Genomic DNA, 17898 nt, shown 5'->3' on the forward strand with positions numbered 1-17898 from the left:
TTAGTTCTGTGATGACCACACTAACTGGTTAGAGAAAGTATATCTCTGGAGACTTCATGAAAAAAACTAGAGCAAATCAGATCCAAAGTTGATTGTTTGAGTTTTTAATTTCATTATAATTCTTTATTATGTTTATAGTTGAGCTTAAAATCACAGTACTTTTTTTACGAACCTATTTTACAATATTTTACATCAACTTTTTAATCACTAAATAATTTAATTTGATAAAATATGCCTTTTTACTTCGGAAATCGTTCTTAAAAGACAAACATTAATAAATTATACAAATTTTGTTTTTGGTTACCTGGTGAAAAATTCTTCACATAATTTAATTTTATCTGACTCATTTATATTGACAATTTAGGCATGTATTATATATATTTTAAAGTGGACAAATTTAAAATGATATTGTTAATATTGCTGAGTTCCGTTCCTGGGACGACTTTGTTGTAAGATAGTTCATTCGATTACATGAAATCAACTTTAACTTGAGAATATCCGTCAGAAAAAAAATCATAGCATGTGATTTGTCTTTAAAAAGACAACCACATGCTGTGGTGACAGTAAAATTCTCCTGTTAGTGATTCCATAGTACATTATGAGGAAAAACCAGGAAAAAACCTCATAATACTATCCCGACATGGAAAGTATTTGGTCTTACATTTAATTTACTCTCAATAGACACCAAATTCTGATTTTATGTACGTTACTTAAAAAACATAAATGATGTATTTTCGATACTTTACTGACTTACTAATAGTGGCATTGTCTTTTTATTAACTTCCTCTTTTAATATGGGTAAATAGATCCTACTGCATTCTGTCGAGGCATTTGCGACACAATTCGTTTCATTTAGCATGATTAGAGCTGCTTTTTTGATTTTTCTCTTTTTGCCATTTGTTTCTTTTAGGACTATACTTGAATCGCTTCATTGAACCCTATGTTCATTTTTACATGCGTGTTTACATATTTGAGATCTATAAAATTCTCTATTTTTGATATACGATTGATGTTCACTTATTCTAAAATTTAACGGCCTTGATGTTTCACCTAAATAAAACTGATCGCAGTCACAAGGTATTTCATAAATACAATTCTTTGTTCTTTCTTGTTCATTGTTAGATTTAGTTTTAGATAAAATAGATCTCAATGTGTTTGTTGTTTTAAATGTTGTTGACATTGTCATAGTGTGGTATTATATTCCTTTTCCATGGTTAATGTTATTGTCTCTTCTTTATCGTTTATATAATTTTGGAACGTGTTTGTTTAGAAATAATATTTGTTTCAAAATCCTTCATAAATATATCTCCTAATAATGGAGATAAACTAGAGCCTATTGCTATACCAAAATTTTGTTTATAAAATTCATTATTTAGTTGAAAATAGGTAATATTAGTACATAATTTCAATAACTGCAAGTTCTATATATTCTGTTTTCCACAGGCTTTGCTGGATCCTTTGTTAACTTTGTGTAAGGTTCGTGTGTTATTAGATCTTTAATTTTGTTTTCATATTGAACTTTATCCATTATCACAGTTGCATTCCCCTTGTCTGCTGGATAAAGGATCCGATATAACAAAGACTTTCACCGATCTATTTAATGGATAACAATTATTTGATATGTAATTTGCCCGGTATAATTTTTTCCAGACTATAATTAATTGATAATTAAAAAATGACTTTTTTTTTTTATAAATTCTGCTAGTGAGTTTAACAGAAAAATGTAGTACTAACGGTAAATACGAAGCATGAGCACTCAGCCACAGCATGAGGATAAAATATTATCAACTATGAAAGAAAATATTGAATTAACTAATAAAGATGATACTTCACAATCTTAAAAAAAAAGTATAATTCAAAAGGACACAAAAACTTAGATAATATACAGGGAATAAAAGAAACGATAAATCCATTTGATGATACAATTAATCACCAACAGTTGTTTAATATTTCCACTGGCAAGCTACATCTAAAGAAGTTGTCTATTTCCTACTGAACGTCAAAGAAACTGGCAGTCAACAAAAATTAGAGTTTATTTCAAATTGCACTTTAACTCCTGGAAGATTCGAGAAACCTATAAAACTTTACAAAATCATCAATTTTGGTTCTTAAAACACCACAAATATTCTCAAAACTAAAGATAAATTAAGAAGGTGTTGATGAAAATGAAACGAGACGACTTCTGACAATTAGTATAGAAAAGAAAATTAATCTAGAATATTGCTTGACTTTTCCACTCGCACCCATGCTGAATGCACTTTTTTTATGTACTGGTGAAATGTTGAAAACTCATAAAGCAACATTTAACATATGGCTTTTATTACTTACACCTCATTGGTAACTCTATTCTATGGCACAAACATTTAAAAAAATTAGCAGAATCAATACTTATAAAAACTTGTTCACAAATGCTATATAAATCCATTTAATATTGGACCGCTATTTGTCACCCTCAATCAAAGATTTTGAACCTCAAGCTTGAAAGGAATTCGATATTCCATATACAATTTCAGGACCTCAACAAGTTAGGCCTAAAGATGTGGATTTTAAATATTGTTTTTCACGCTCATAAGATTGCACCTGGATCAAGGATTTTAATTAGAGCTTCGGATACTGATATTGTTATGAAGCTGTTTTCTTGTGGCATTTCAAAGTAATTAATATGTAAATGGGAATAAGCCACAATTAAAGGTGTAAGTACGTTTATTGACGTTTCAATCTCCACTTCGGAAATCGTTCTCAAAATTTGTATTTTGAGAACGATTTCCGAACTTGTTTACCAATTTGTTAATTTATTTATCAGTCTTAAAATATTATTTTTTTTAATGATCGTATAACCTATAGTGAATACTTCCTATAATATCTTTCTACTAAACTATCCATGAACTCATTATCTGTTATTTTTTAATGGAATTTCTAGGCGGCCAATAAATCAAAGTAACTAAATTTTTAACTTAGTTAACTAAATTTTTGGTATTTACACAAACTTACTGTGGAGGAATTTGCAAATCTGAGTATGATTTCTTATTTGGCGAATTCACCAAACTTTTAAGTTTCCGGTTGACAGCAAACACTGGAAATGCAATAAATATTGTAATATGGATAACAGTAATACATGCATTTCCAAAAGTTTGAAATACGTACAAATAATATATCTACTCCTGTGGTGGTTTTAAAACTGTTGTTGATATTCATTCTATAGACTTTTTAAATGAAAATGATAAAAAATTTGAATCGTGTTTGTATGATTTTGGTCACATTCAACTGATTAGCGTATTTACACATTATTTCAGTCTTTGTTTAAATTTAAATTGAGCCCTTTAAAAATGCATAGAAACGTGTTATCTCATTTTGACAGATCTAGAGTAATTACTTTGTTACAAGAGCGCTTTAGTCAAAGTTATGTCGTTTATGAATATTGTTGATGTTACACAGAGTGCTGTATCGAAAATTAAAAAACAATTCCAAGATACAAATGACGTCAAGGATCGTCCAGAAGTGGTAGACGTCGATGTACAACAGCAGCACAAGACCGGCAAATAATATTGATAGCTCGTAGAAAACGTCTAGAATCTACAAGTGATATATCCAGAGAAATTTCTAGGCTTCAAAGACTGAATATTTCACGGCAAACAACAACACGCAGACTAAATGTGGTAAATTTGTATCGTAGAAGACCGCTACGTATTCCTAAACTAACCTACCAATACAAAATAGTAAGGTTGCAATGGGCTAGAGAAATGGTGCATCATGGTCCTAACTGGAATAACGTGATGTTCTCTGATTGATGAGTCAAAAATTGGCTTGGTATCTGATTCGGGAAGAACACTGGTTTGGAGGGCCCCAGGACGACAAGCCCTGGGGTCCACGTCCCATTTGAAGGTGGCAGTATTATGGTTTGGAGTGGTATTATGAGTGGTACACGGACGCCACTACTGATTCTGGAGAGAAGAGTCACTAGTGCTGTGTACATCGAGGAAGTTTTAAATCCTGTCTTACGTCTATTCCGAGGGGCAGTAGGAGATAAATTTATGTTTATGCATGACAACGCACCTCGTCATCGAACAGCAGCAGTAAAAAATTTTCTGGAAGAAGAAGGAATATCTAGATTACAGTGGCCCTCGAATTCCCCCGACATGAACGTTATTGAACATGCTTGGGACATTCTCAAAACACACATCAAGAAGCAAAACAATCCCCCTATTACACTTCGAGAACTAAAAGATGCTGCTCGTGAAGAATGGGAGAGAATTCCGCAAGCCCAGCTCGACCAACCAACAGGCATGCATACAGGCCAATGAAGGAAATACTAATTATTAGTTTTATTAAAAATTATTTTTTTCTATACTACTTCATTTTTAAATGTAAGTTGTACATTCTAAGTTTTTCACTCCAAGAGAATAAATAATTTTTTTGCATATCGTTTATCTGGTTTTGAGATTTATTTACTATTGTTGCGAATTGAAACAAGATGATGTTTAACTATTCAGAAGAGTTTATATATAAAAATCAATAAAAAGATGAAATATTCCAATATTCCAACCTTTTGGACATATGGACATATGTTTGTACACACAGTAATGATTTTATACAACTAAAAACTTTGATTCTTTTTGAAATAAATTGTACACTTCAAATAATTGGTTTGTTTCGTTAAAATTAATTAATTTATTCAATGATTTCAAACTTTGAGATAGAAAAACTGACGAAAACTTTCTTGATGTATAATTTAGTTGGAATTTTTTATATTTTTTTTAATGTAACAATCTTTGACAAAAAGTGAAGAAACATTTTCCTTGAATAATAAACATTATCATATTTAATGCTTTTGAAATTTGGAGGACGACATATTATAGATTTTAATTTGTCTTGTCTTGAAAAGTAAAGTAATAAAAACTATATTTGTACATCTAATGAGTTTGATATGGGACTGTGTAGTCTCATTGTCATTGTAAGAACATCGAGCTATGGCTTGTACAGCTAAATATAAATGTACTATGGTATTTTGTCTACTTGGTAAACTAGTTTATAAAAAAAATGAAAAGTTTTGTTCGTTCATTATCACCATTAGCCCGTTTTAAGGCTACTGTAGGACATAGGCCTCCCCTGTTTGTATCAGGAGTGCTCGATCTAGTGCAGTATGGATCCAATTTTTTGCCATCTTTCGCATCATCGTGCTGGTGATCTTCCTCTACTTCTTTACTCATATCATTGATCCATCCTTCTTTGTGTTATTCTTAGTTTGTTATTATAGTGTTTTAAGTCTGTAAGTTCGTGGTGGAAAGTTTCTCCTTATTATTTCGAGTAATTTTCAATATTGGTTTGACTCAATTACCATATACGTTCATTTAAGATTCAAACATTAGACCTTGGAAAATACCTAGAAAATAAATACCCTAGAACATACTCCCAATATTTAAAAACAAGAGTCTTCAACCAATGTATACTTCCTGTTCTCACTTACGGTTCTCAAACTTAGACAAAGGAAAATATGGAAAAAATAGTAAAGACCTAAAGAGCGAAAGGCAAATGCTGAACATCTGGCTATAAGACAAGAAAAGAAATACTTGGATCCGCAACAAAACAAAAGTGACCGATGTATTAACGCAGATAGCAAAACTTAAGTGGGAGTTCGCTGGACATACCATAAGACAGAAAGACGACAGATGGAATAAGATGATTATACACTGGAGACCATATAGTTACAAACTAAAAAGAGGAAGACCACAAATGAGAAGGTCAGATAACTTGAAGAAACATGCAGGCCCGAAGTGGATACAAACTGTCTACAATAGAGAGACGTGGAAGAAGGAAGAGGAAGCCTATGTCCAAAATTAGACAGCAAGGGCTGGATAGATAGATAGATAGACATTAGACCTTAAATACTAGATGCGTCCATGGTCCTCTATAATATTAATTCGTATTATTACAACTACTGCTACAAAAGCAGTTTAAAAAAGACGTGAAGGTTTTTTTATAATTTTTCTTTCGATACTAGTCGTTTGTTTAAATCCCAATATCAACGACGTATTAAGAGATATACCTATTGTGTCTTTGCATCTTTTGATTTGGTAAAACATTAAGCTTTGAAAAAATGACAGTTTTCAGACTATAACCTTTTTAGTCGGTCTGTGTGGCTTGTCTTTATTTTTAAATTGAATTTTTCTGTAGTAGTAGTAGAAGTATTAGAAGAAAGTTCTAGAAATTGCCTACTTGAATGAATTGTTTGCATTGGGTCACTTACATATGATAGAAATGAGAGAACCAAAATTGTTATAAGTAAAGAAAAGGACTGTGATGTACTGTTAACTACTAATGATGATCCCTACATCAGCACGTGAAATTTCACATCAAAATGACATTAGTCAAATTTCGGCGGCAAAAATCCTCCCTACCGCATACAGTTACTATGTCAAGAATTGACAATCGATGATTATTATGGCAGATTAGCTTGTTGTCAATGGTCTCTGCAGCAATTGCATAGCGACATATTTTTTTTTCAATTTTCTGCTTATTGAAGATGAGGCTACATTTCACAAAAATGGAATGGTGAATCGGCATAATTTTTATTACTATGCATTAAGCAATCCTTACTTTGTTAACAGTCATAGTCAAACTAGGTGGCCTATAAATGTTTGGGGTGATATTGATGGAGACAATGTGATTGGTTCACATTTTTTCGATGGTTGTGTGAAAGTGCTATATGTCTGGATTTTTTGAATAATCACTTGCCATTTTCTATTTAATATTCAACAAAGAATATAGTTTTTACATGACGGTGCTACAGTTTATCACACTGTTCTTATTTACAATCATCTAACTAATAACTTTGCTGCGAGGTGTATAAAGTGGAGGAGGACAGACAATTTGGCCACCGCGATCACCAGAATTATCAAAAATTGATTTTTCCATGTGGGACTATATAAAAAACCTTGTGTCCTAGAAGCGTCCAACAACGCCAGGTGATATACAAAGTAGAATAGAGAAGCTTTTAACAACTTACAAATGTTAAGAAATGTAGCTCGGTTATTTGAATATCGGTAACAAACTTGGATAGACTTTGGAGGTGGACGAATTGAACATTTACTTTAGACTTATTTTCTTAATATCACATTAATGATTACATTCATTGCATATTTGTTATATTTTGTATTAGTTATTTATTGAATGCCAACCTACCAAAATGCCTCAGCTAGCTAGTAAGACTATCTGAACAAGAAACAAATAAATTCTGTATACAGCGAGGAGTATGGCAAGGAAACACAGTCTCTCCAAAGCTAATCACGACGCTTTTAGAACATACTTGTAAGAAGGCGTATCTGAACGAGCATAGTATCAACATAAATGGAGAGATACTTAGTCATTTGAGATTTGCAGATGGAATACTTCGGTCACATTATGAAACCCCCTGAAAAATATGTTCTTTTACATCTGATCATTCAGGGAAAGATCCAAGGTAATCGTGATCCTGGTAGAAGAAGAACATCATGGCTGAAAAATCTAAGGCAATGGTATGGAAAATCAACTACATCGTTATTTAGAGCTGCTGTCAATAAAGTCACGATAGCGAATATGGTAGCCAACATGATATCCAATTATCGATAACGGTCATGGAACTAGAAGAAGAAGAAGATAACATCGTCCTTATAGCCTATCGTATGGATGATGCAATAATAATGTTTGAAAAATTATATTACGCGTCTTTAGAGGTCGGACTAAAGATCAATATGAAAAAGACGCAAATAATGACTAATCTGGTGCTAAATCGAAATATTGCTGTTGATGGAAGGGATATTGTGCAGACTACATCGTATAAGTAGTTAGGTACATTAACACTCACAAAAAAGATAGTGAATCAGTTTCGCGTGACTCAGAGGGCTATGGAGCGCCAGATGTTGTGTGTCTCTCTGAGAGACCGAATCCCAAGCGAAGAAATACGTTGTAGAACAAAAATAACAGACGTCATCGAAAAAATCGCGTCGCTTAAATAGAATTGAGTAGGACATGTCGCCAGATTATCAGACAACCGATGGAAAAAACATATTGTCGAGTGGAGATCAAGGCAAGAAGCAATACGGAGCAGAGGACGCCCACCAACTAGATGGACTGACGACCTGAAGCGTGTTAGGAATAAGTGAATGCAAGTCGCATAACAAAGAGCTGAGGGAGACCTATGTCCAGCAGTGGACGCATACATATTACATTACATTATTAGATTACATAAAAATTACATAAATTACCTTTATCATCTTAGTGTAAATAAGAACGGTGTGATGAACTGTAGCACCGTCGTGTAAAAACCATATTCTTTGTTGAATATTAAGTGGAAAATTTTGCAGTAGTAATGGCAAAAGATTATTCAGAAAATCAAGACATAGAGCACATCGAAAAAGTGTGGTCCAATCACATTTTTACTTTTGAAAAAATGAAATATGGTTAAGGATTTAAAATCGTAATTTTTCTTTTGTAGTACATTCTGTATACAAATATTTGTCAATTATTTATGTTAAACTTAATTTGAAAACTAATATTGTCCTTGTGGAGGACTCCTGTGGGGAACAAAATAAAAACTGAAGGCATCTGCTGAGGTAAAATATTCCGGAAGCAAAATGAGCCTCCGTTCGGATTTCCGGGTGAGGACTATTCAGGGGAGCACCATTACAGGTTAGAAAAATTATAATTGGGTCTTGGAATCTTGGAAGTCTTACAGGTAAGAGTGTGGAGTTAGTAGATGCGCTAAAAAAAAGGAAAAGAAAAAAATTTAAATAAAGTTGCTTGTGTTCAGGAGACTAGGTGGAAAGGACAAAGGGCGAAAGAATTAGGTGAAGGATACAAGTTGTGGTATGTAGGGAAAAGTAACACTAGAAATAGAGTTAGTATAATTGCTGATAGTGAAATCAAAGAAATCAAAGATAACGTATTAGAAGTTGTAAGAACGAGTGATAGAATAATTTCAGTGAAATTTGTACTTGATAAAGAAGTATTGAATGTTGTGAGTATAGGCTCCTCAAACAGGACTGGGCGAGAATGAAAGAAAAGCTTTCTATGATCAATTGGGAGATATATCGAGTGATATTCCATCAGAGGAGAAAGTTATATTAGGAGGTGATTTTAAAGCACATGTGGGCCAACCCAAAGCAGGATATGAATCAGTACATGGAGGACTAGCAAAATAAACCAAAATATCGGAGAGGACCACAAAAAACAAGTAGTGGATGTTAAAAGATGAGAAAGCAGATCTATTCAGGGCAAAATAGTAGAAAAAATGTGTTGGAACATGAAAGGAAGTCCCAACACAATTTGGAGGAAGATGGCCAGTATCATTAGAGATACTGCTATTGACATACTTGGAAAAATGTCAGGAAAGAAGTTTGAGAATAAGAAGACCAGGTGGTGGTCTATCAGAGTTCAAGAAAAATAAGAGAGAAGAGAATATTATATAAACAGTGGCAAGAAAATAGGTCGGACATAGATCTTTAAAACTATACGGTCGTCATAAAGGAAGCAAAAGTGGCGGTAGCAAAAGCTAAAGCAGAAGCGTATAATATTTAATACGATCAACTTGATACCAGGGAAGGAGAAGCCAAAATTTATAAAATAGCCAAACATAGAGCAAAGAAAGCAACAGATTTTAATCAGATTAGATGTATCCGAGATGAAAATAGTAAAATACTAATTCACGAAAAAAATGTCAAAAAGCGGTAGAAAAAAAACTTTGGCAGGTTATTAAATGAAGAATTTGACAGACAACCAGTTGAGTTAACGGAGATAGTAACAGCAAAGGTGACCAAAATAAAAAACGAAGAAGTGGCTCAAGCAATTAAAAAATAAAGAAAGGAAAAGTTGGACCAGATGATATTCCTGTGAAAGTGTGGAAAGAATTAGGAGAGACAGGGACAATTTAGTTAACAGGTCTATTTAATTGAATTATGGAAGTTGGACAAATGCCTGACGAGTGGAGAAGCAGTGCATTAGTACCTGTCTTCTTCTTCTTCAAGTGCCCTGTCCGTTGCGAACGTTGGCAATTTTGATCTTGTTTGCGGCGCTTCTTGTTTGCGACCGATGTGAGCCCGAACCACTTCCGCAGATTTTGGAGCCACGAGTGTCTTCTCCTGCCTGGCCCTCGCTTACTGTCTACTTTCCCCTGGACAATCAATTGCAGTAGACGGTACTTATCGTGTCTCAATATGTGGCCTAGATATTCAAGCTTTCTTTGTTTGATTGTGCTTACGATTTCTTTCTCCTTTCCGATTCTTTGTACCTGTCTACATTATGTAAAATGAATACTTAATTATTTATTTATTCCTTCTTGATATACAGTGTGTTCATTTCATAGCGATTTCGGAATAAAAATAACTTGTTAAATACCGTGTATAGCAGTGGCAAACCCCATATTGTAAGAACAATGATTATGAGAGAAATTTAAATATGAAAAAATACAGGGTGTCACAATAAAAAAAAATATTTGCTTTTCCACGTAGTTATTAATTACCCTGTAGAATTCGCCGTGTTATGCAAGCCTGGAGAATATCAGTAAGTATATTCTTTTTTAAATAACTGTTTTGGTTATTATATGCCATAATGGAATTATCGACCAATAACGCAGTAAAAACTCACCCGGTATATTTTGTAGATAGATAGATATGAAGATTAAAATGGACATGGCAAAACCTTAGTTCATAAATAATTAATTAGAAGTATATTAATGAGATTAAGATGATTAAAATCACTCTATATCAATTTTTATGTTTAATGACCTAAGAAGTAAAACCGATAAGAAAAAATGAGACTATAATTAGGAAACATAATCACAGTTTTAATAAAACATCACTTATTTTAAATTTCTATTAATGTTGTTTTATGGTCGAATAAGTTCCCATTTTGTCATTGATAGTCTGAATGACTCATTGTTTGTGTTTTGTGATTGGAAACCTGGGAGGCTAGTCAATGCTTTTCTACTAATCATTTATATTTGCACTTGCTGAAAAATAATATAACTGCGCGACGATTTGATCATTTATTTGTGGTTCAAAAGCCGTCACGCATTACCGACTGACGAAGTTTTAAATTTTTAGAGATCATAATATAAATCCAATATGGTCAGCTGAATTAAATAGACGTATTTAAATATTTCTGAATGTTTTAGTAGCACTGAAAAACAATACATATTGTGTTAACGAAGTCATTTTTCTATTTTTTTAGTTTTATTTTATGATCTATCTTATGGTCTCTCAAATAGGCCGGGAACATTTAAAAACTACTAAAAACATCGATTTTTTTCTACTTTCCTTGCTTACAACTTTAAAATAATTTATTTTGGAGCAAAGTCGTACCGAAATAAAATAGCCACAATTTAATTTTTTATGAGATACGGCTGGTTAAACATGTTTTAATTTACTACCCTTGTTGCAAAATAGCAATAAACACAAAAAATAGGTGAAACAAGTCTTTTCTTATTCAATGTTTTTCAACCACTATGATGGCGCTAAGGACCTTCATTATTACAATAAATGGTAATACATTTTTTTACGTTTTTTTACGATTTAGAAATTAAATTTTCTTCAACCTAATTGTTTCAGATAAACCCTTGTTGTTTCAGATAAACTAACAACTTGTAGCTGGTAAAGAAATTGTCAAAATATATCTTGTGTGCAGACTTGTTTTCCACAACTTTCAAATATTGATAACAACTCTTTCACTCATACTGAACTCTTTTGAATTATTATGGTTGGATTTTCCAGCATAAGGGACTTCTTTTTTAAGTGCCGTCTCCCGATCGGAGGTTGGATATCATCATCACTATCTTTACTATCTACGACTGCTCTGAAGAGTTCTATAGAATTGCATTTAAACCAGTCCGTTAAATTCTTCAACCATGACACTCTCCTTCTTCCTATACTTCTTCCTCCTCTTATCTTTCCCTGTATTATCAGCCTTAGCAGTTCATATCGCTGTCCCCTCTTTACGTGTCCCAGATATTGTAACTTTCATAAGGGACAAAGTTGTATAAATATCCATTGCTAGATGCAAAGCACCACATTTTGTACCTTAAATAAACAGACTTCTCTTTTATAAACATTTTTGCCAAATAGCGGTCAAAGTATGGTGCCATTTGTTCATCTTTTGATAAGGATTGACTGAAAACGCCATATTTTAAAAAAACTTTTGTTCAACAGGCCGATCATTGGACGAACTTTGTCTTGTTTATCTAGCTTATCGTTATCTGCAAGATGTATGTTCCGCTTTATTTCAAGAAATCTATGTCATGACATTGCATTCTTCATAAACTGAACTCCCTTATCCTCATCGGAAGACCAATAAAGGTTTACACGTGGAAGGGTGTGATATCCGCTCAAAATCAACAACCCCAAAAATATTTCTAAATCATTTCGATCCAAGTCAAAGTTGGGACGGTTCTGATCTCTCGAATATTTTTTGAAATTGAAATAATAGATTTTATAACATCTTCATTGAACATTTCCATAAAATAGTCTAGTACTAACATTTCATGCAACTCCTCAACTATATTTTTCACACAGACACCATATAACTACCAGCACCTTACCAAATGAAAACAACGACTGATAACCCAAGCATACTTGATCAGAGTCAGTTTTACACAAGAAATTAGTCAATTCTATATATTATACTTATTGTCCCTTGGTTGCGTTAACAAACGCTATTATGAAAGTCCTGAAACGACATTATTGTCCAAAAACAAATAGGGGGCATGGACAGCTCATAGGACAAACGTTACCATTCTAAACCAACTCGAGATTTAAAAAAGGCTGTTCACAATATGTCTCCAAGATATTCTGCATTTTTTTGGTCAAGTGGGTCGCAGGGGTGACGATAGTTTGGAGAGATCAGTTTTTCCTTTAAAACGTTCCGGGGAGAAGATCAAGAGGACGATCACCAACTAGATGGTCGGACCAAATTAAGATTTCAGCTGGAAACTCATTGTGCGAAGTTCTCAGAGCAGGTGAAGATAGAGACCAATGGAGAAAAATTGTTAGGAATATTGGAAGAAATCACGATCCTCAGTAATGGGAAAACCGAAAGAGAGAGATAGTTATCTGACTGCACTGTAGTATTTGAATTCTTTGATTTATTATTGTTAAAATTTTAAACCAAATCGATGACTATAATACACATTCGCAATTGAAAACAGGATGAAGATAATGAGTACTCATTTTAGGAGAAAAAATATATATAAAGGAACGTGGAAAATTCCGGGGTCAAATGAAACTAATCAAATAGACCACATCTTAATACAAGAGAAGTTTGCGAATTTAATAACAAATGTGAAAACGTGCAGAGGGGCTGACGTAGACTCAGATCATTTTTTGGTTAGAATTAATATGAGAGAAGCAATAATTAAAAGGCATAAACGGAAAAAGAAAGTGCAACGTAAATTTAACTTTGAAAAACTGCGAAAATTTGAGGTAAAGCAGGACTATCAAAAGGATATACAAGAAACCTACGCTAAACAAGATAGTACTACTGTGAGTAACATACAACAAAAGTTCTTGAAAATGACAAACACTATAAAGGAAGCTACGTCGAAGAACATACCAAGAGCAAAAAGATTTAGAAAAAACCACTGGTTCAATGACGAATGCAGAACAGAGTTAAAAAAAAGATCAGATTTGAGATTAAAAAGTTTACGTTCGCAAAAACAAGACGACCTAGAAAGGTACAACGAAAAAAAGTAAAGAGAATCCTAAGGGAGCGGAAACGAAAGTATATGGAGAATAAAATTAAGCGCATTGAAGAAAATTACAAGAAAAATGAAATAAAAATTTTTTTAAAGAAGTAAAATACATTAAAACTGGGTACCAGGGAAGAACGATGAATGTAAAAGATAAGCAAGGAAACCTGATAGTGGATGAAGACCAAATATGTGAAAGGTGGAAAGAATATTTCGAAGAGATACTAAATGACGAAGTGACTACTGAAGAAAATTGTTATGTTCCTAGACCTCAAATAGTAATAGAAGAAATACCAAAGCCCACAAGAGAAGAAATTGAAGAAATAATAAAAGATATGAAAAACCAAAAAAGTCCCGGGGAGAGCGGCATTGTGGCAGAGAACATAAAATATGGAGGAGAGGTCTTAATAAACAAACTTGGTGAGCTAATACTAGAAGTATGGGATGCCGAAGAAATGCCTCAAGAATGGAATAAGTCGATTATAATTACTATACACAAAAAGGGAGATAGAACTGAATGCACAAACTATAGAGGAATATCTTTATTAGAAGTAATGTATAAAGTACTCGCCATACTAATTAAAAAACGATTAGAAATATATATATAGAGAAGAATCTAGGAGAATACCAGGGAGGATTTCGGAAAGGAAGATCAACAACCGATCAAATTTTTATGCTAAAACAAATCCTGACCAATTGCTATGAATACAACATTTCAGCACAAATACTTTTTATTGATTACAAAGCTGCCTACGATACAATAAACAGAAACAAGTTAATAGAAACACTAAAAGAATTCCAAGTGCCAGAAAAAATAATAAGATTGGTAAAAATGACAATTAGACAAACCATTTGTGCTGTGAGATGCAACGGTACAGTCTCAGAAGAATTCGAAGTGAAAAAAGGTGTTCGCCAAGAAGACCCGTTATCTACATTGCTATTCAATATAGTTCTAGAAAAAATTGTAAGGATTAGTGGGATAAATAGGTCCGGTACTATTTTATACAAGGAGCACCAATGCTTAGCATACGCTGATGATGTGGTTCTCATTGCAAGAAATGGAAAAGAACTATCAAATATAACAAAAAGACTGATTCGGGAAAGCTCTAAAATGGGACTGAAAGTTAATATTAATAAATCGAAGTACATGGAGATCTCGAGCAAAAAAGGAATAAGCACCAGGGGATCCTTTAAATTGGAGGTGGAGAATGGATCAGTTGTAGAATTGTAGAAGGTGGATGAATATATGTACTTAGGTACTCTTATTGATCAGACATGTAAAGAAGAAACTGAAATCAACCTGAGACTGACCAAGAGCAACAGGTGTGCTGGAGCCATGAGCAAAATAATTAAGGCCAAAGATATATCTCGTAATACAAAAATAAGAGTATACAAAACTATAATTAGACCCACAATGCTATACGCTGCCGAGACATGGACTATGAACAAAACCGTACAGAACACATTGGAAGCATGGGAAAGAAAGATACTTCGCAGAATATTTGGTGGAAAAGTAGTAGAAGGAGAATGGAGAAGACGAACTAATGCAGAAGTGTATCAGTTGTATGCTAACCCTACAATAACAAATGTGGTGAAAAAACGTAGACTAGAATGGCTCGGCCATCTAGAAAGAATGCAAGGTAATAGACTAGTCAAGAATATTGCTTGGAGAGTACCTGAGGGCAAAAAAAAGAGAGGAAGACCAAGAAAGAAATGGAGAGATGCAGTGATGGAAGATGTCAGAGAGATGGGAATCAGAGATTGGAAGCTGTTAGCTAAGAATAGAAAACGATGGAAATTATCCATCCAGCAATGGGCCTAAAAGGCCTGTTAACGCTGTACATACATACATACATTTGTTAATGTATTTTTTTATTTGGTTAAAATTTGTTTTTAATTCCGCTGTTATATTAAAATTTGGAACTTCTTCTACAGCCTTGTTAATTCTAAGACATTTTTGTCTTCAGTAAAAATTAGTTCTTTGGTCTGGTCGACGCCGGTCAAATGTACCGGATGTACCGCCCTCTCGGCAGGCTTGTATGTACCAAAATATTGGAAAAAGCATTTTTTAGAATGTACCTCGCTTGTAATCATTGATATAGTTATTTTGCTACTTTTAATTTTTTGCGTGGAAAATTTTTTCTGAAGTTTTTTTTTCTTTCTTTCTTAACACAATATTGTTCACAATTTATAAAAAAACTTTAGTATAAATGTAAAAAAAATCATTTAATATGTTGCGTTAATGTAACTATGGTCCTAAATGGGTTAAGAGCGTTTTTATAAGTAAAAATATTGGCAAACTTCTATAGGGTCAAGTTTTTGTTGTGCAAGGTTTTAGAAAAAATTCAAATTTTATTTTAAAATTTAGATTGCAAAATTATTATGCGAAATCTATTATATCAATTTTAATGAACTTTGGTAGACTGATCTATTATGTATAAATATTTTTCAGATGAATTATGAAGGTCCTAAGCGCAATCTAAGTGGTTAAAAAACATTGAATAAGAAAATGCTTGTATCCCTCTCTTTATTTTATTTATTGCTATTTTGCAACAAGGTTAATAGGTTAAAATATTATTAACCATCCGTATCTTATATAAAATTTAATTGTCACTATTTTATTTCTTTACGACTTTGCTCCAAATTGAATTGTTTTAAAGTTATTAGCAAGGAAAGTAGAAAAAATCGATGTTTTTAGTAATTTTTTTTAGAAGCAATTACACAGCGGTGTATACAAATTTAAATGTGGCGACTGCCTAAAAACTTACATCGGTCAAACTGGTAGAACTTTTATCAAACGTATAGCAAAACATAAAAAACTTTCAATAATAAAAAAAATAGATTCTACATACGCAGTTCACCTTCTAGATCATAATCATTCTTTTAATGACGAATTTCAAATTCTTCACATCCAAAATAAAGGCCTTAAGCTATCTTTATTAGAATCTATAGAAATTAACAAATTAAAAAACACATACATAGTTCTGAATGATCAACTTGAGACAAACAGTTCTCCCCTTTGTTCACCAGTCAAGCACTTAATATACGCAGATGACCTTATTTTATATTGTCAGGGAAATCATATACATATACAATCGCCACATGCAACGTACTCCAAACCGCTGTAAATCAACTTAGCGAATGGTCCAAAAAAACCGGATTAGCTCTTTCAACGACTAAATCGAAATTAATACTGTTTAGCAGAAGACCCTGCAGCCAAAGTCCAATTATCACCCTTAATGGAACTCCATTGCAACTAGTTACTCATCACAAACTACTTGGTTTAACGTTTGACAGTAGGCTAACTTGGAAACAGCATATTAGTGTATTAAAGATCAATGCAATGAAGAGACTCAGTATCATCAAGGCACTATCAAAGTACACATGGGGTGCGGACGAAACCATCTTAGTTAATATATATAGAGCTTTAATCCGCTCAAAACTGGACTACGGCAGCTTCATATACATGTCTGCATCAAAATCTGACTTAAAGCTACTGAACTCTGTGCATAACACTTCTATTCGTCTTTGCTTAGGCGCTTTCAAATCTAGTCCCATAGATAGCCTTTATTGCGAGGCTAATGAACCACCTCTCTGGATTCGACGAGAGTATCTTCTTCAATCTTACTTTGCTTCCGTATCCGCAAACCCATTTAATCCAATCTACCATTTAATTACTTCAACATCGCCTCCGGAGATACTGCAAAGAATCCAATCAATAATAGACATCCAGAAATTAACTCTAAAAAATACCATCGACCTTACTAAAACACATCCCTTCCCAATCTCGGATACCCCGCCTTGGAATAGACCAATCCCACATTCAATCACTTGTCATTAGAATACAGTAAACATGAAACCTCAAGCCTTCTCATAAAGCAACACTTCAAAGAAATTATAAACAAGTACCAATTCCAAACAATTCTGTATACAGATGCCTCCAAAAGCGAAGCAAGCGTTGGATGTGCCGTTAACACACATGATGAAGTAATAAAATCATCTTTTTTACCGAATTTATGCAGCGTATACACTGGAGAACTTTATGCGATACTAGAGGCTTTTAAAAAACTAAAAACAGATAATAAAAACCAAGCAATATGCACAGACTCCCTGTCGTCACTACAATCGATAAAAAGCCTATACTCTCAGCATCCCTTAGTTCAAGAAATCCATAGGACACACAATGC

The 17898-nt window shown here is 33.2% G+C and overlaps 1 protein-coding gene across 1 annotated transcript in view; it reads left to right on the forward strand.

Moving 5' to 3' along the window:
* LOC140447373 (serine/threonine-protein kinase S6KL-like) overlaps positions 1 to 17898 on the forward strand; it is a 290169-nt gene that overhangs the window by 120978 nt on the left and 151293 nt on the right. The window lies entirely within an intron of this gene.

The sequence above is a fragment of the Diabrotica undecimpunctata genome, chromosome 8, assembly GCF_040954645.1.
Source record: "Diabrotica undecimpunctata isolate CICGRU chromosome 8, icDiaUnde3, whole genome shotgun sequence".
Taxonomy (NCBI): domain Eukaryota; kingdom Metazoa; phylum Arthropoda; class Insecta; order Coleoptera; family Chrysomelidae; genus Diabrotica; species Diabrotica undecimpunctata.